At 44.2% G+C, this 2,248-nt stretch overlaps 1 protein-coding gene and 1 pseudogene across 2 annotated transcripts in view; one reads left to right on the top strand and one right to left on the bottom strand.

Annotated features, from left to right (window-relative positions):
- The window catches only part of Pfkfb3 (6-phosphofructo-2-kinase/fructose-2,6-biphosphatase 3), an 89,975-nt gene that overhangs the window by 53,012 nt on the left and 34,715 nt on the right, over positions 1–2,248 (bottom strand). The gene's annotated exons all lie outside the window — the stretch shown is intronic.
- Positions 1–2,248, top strand: part of LOC101561145 — a 20,776-nt pseudogene that overhangs the window by 3,694 nt on the left and 14,834 nt on the right.

The following is a 2,248-nucleotide window of genomic DNA, read 5'->3' as shown; positions in this document are numbered from 1 at the left end:
CACTGGAATTGATTGATGGTGCAATGCTAAGATCAAGAGCACTAGGATTAAGGGTGTGAGTGCTACTAACCCTAAGAAGCTGGGAGAGCATGAAAGAGGTAGAAAGGGCTATGATCATCTCTTACTTGCTTTGCTACCTTCTGCCCATTGTGAGCCATTTCTCCTCTGCAATGCCTGTCTACCATGCCAGCTGATTATGGACTGAAACCTCTATAACCTGTGAGCTAAATAAACCTTTCACCCCTTTAACTTTGGGTGTCAGGTATTTGTCTCCGCAATGAGAGAAGAGTAACCAACACATCTGTCTCATCTACTGGTCAAACAGACATCTGCATTGGTGCTCAAACCTTCTAAAGAAGACCTGTTACCCGCTGAATTTAATTAACCTGCACATTCTAGGGCCATCTTCTTTAAGGCTGTGATTCATGATTCCTTTTTAAATGTTGACATGCACACGTTATGTGATTGTGAGGCGGTAAACCAGAAACTTTAGTCTCCTGAACTAAAGGAGAGTTCGTGGAATAATTTATGACTCTAAGCAAATTGGAGAAGCATGTAATTGAACCTTACTTCCTGCTGGGCATGGTGGCCCATGCCTGTAACCTCAGCCCTCAGGAGGCTGAGGCAGAAGGATTTCTGAGAGTTCAACGTCAACCTGTGCTACTAGTGAGTTCAAGGACAACCTGAAATACATAGTGAGACCCTATCTCAAAAACAAAAACAAAATAAAAAAAATTGTTTCCTTCTGAAAATGAGGTTAGTCTTATTAGAAAGGGGGAGTAATAAAGGAAAAATGAAGTGAAGAATGAAATAAAAGTCATTAAAACTACATTATAGTTTCAATAATACATTATCTGAAGGCCAGGCATTCCATGAGTTAGTGGGCAGCAAAGTCCAGTGATTTTGAAAAAGCTATAAGCTGCCCATGCTTCTGTACAGTCCTCTTCAGATAAGACGCCAGCCAGCCGTCACATACTGTTACAGTAAAGAATTAGTATACTACTATAACGCACTTCTGAAATTTCAGCACGATTAACGAAAATAGGGCTGGCCAGACCCCTCAGCAAACTAAAGTGTCTGCTTAGGTAGGTGCAGGGACCAGGGTTTGATTCCCCAGTGTGCTGTACCGGTCCCACCTCAGGGGCATGCTGAGACCTAGACTGATACTGGGCGCGGTAGCACGCACCTGTAACCCTTGTGCTTGGGAGGCTGAAAACAGGAGGATCACTACGAGTCCAGCCTGTGTAGTGAGACCCTGTATACCCTCTACTAAATAGATAAATAGAATAATGAAATACCTTCAAGTCAGAGAATGACATTCTTTTAGGTCTGTTCAGTACACTAAGTATTACTGTTCGTATTAACTCTGTGTATAATTATCAGTCCCCTGCTGAACACAGGGCGGGGTAGAGAGGCCACTGCCTATGGAGTTTATACTGAAGTTGGGAAGCTAGAATGAGCATACTTTATAACACCAGAACCATGATTATCTTCAGCAGTAAGACACAAAAATCAAGCTTGAGAATTACTACCATAGCACTTTGGGGCCTACAAATCAAATGTATTTTTAAGAAATCAAGGGAGGTGTCTCATTTCCTTCTTTGTATTTGCTTTAGATTCTCCATGTTGAACCCAAACTGAGGAGCTGGAGCTGCCAAGAGAAAGGAGGTTCCTGCCTGGGCCACCCAGTCTCCATGAAGGTCATCTTCCTTCCTGGCCTAAAGCAGAAATGAGAAGGAGAAATGTGAAGAGCAGTGGTACTTAGAGACTCCAAAGTGGCAGTGGGCCCCACCCAAGCCCCCCAGTCTTGCCCAGCTTATTTGCTCATCCGTGCTCCCACCTGGCCAGCTCAGGGCCCTGAAATCATTAGGTGAAACAGTCTCCATCACCCAGACAAGGAGGGAAGATGCCCTTGTGCTCACCAACCAAGGCCTGGTCTCCAAGTCTTCTCCTAAAAAGCTACTCAAAATTGACATCTTCCAAGCCCTCTTTTACTGTTTTCATGCCCAGCACGTCAACCACTCTTGTTCCACTTGAACATGCTGTGTACGAGGAGGAACCAACACCACTGCTACATCGGATCTGCTGCAATATCTCCAGTATCAATTTTATCAAATCCCTGGGACCTGGCTATTCCCATAAATGAGAGAGGAAGATCAAGGAAGGAGCTGTCTGGTCATTGAAACCCTTGTATACTGTTCCTTTAAGCCAATAAGCAGTACTGACTTCACAGTGCCTCAAGGGATTG

The sequence above is a fragment of the Octodon degus genome, unplaced genomic scaffold (assembly GCF_000260255.1).
Source record: "Octodon degus isolate 3935 unplaced genomic scaffold, OctDeg1.0 scaffold00071, whole genome shotgun sequence".
NCBI classification, from domain to species: Eukaryota; Metazoa; Chordata; class Mammalia; order Rodentia; family Octodontidae; genus Octodon; species Octodon degus.
This window is presented reverse-complemented; position numbering and strand designations above follow the sequence as displayed.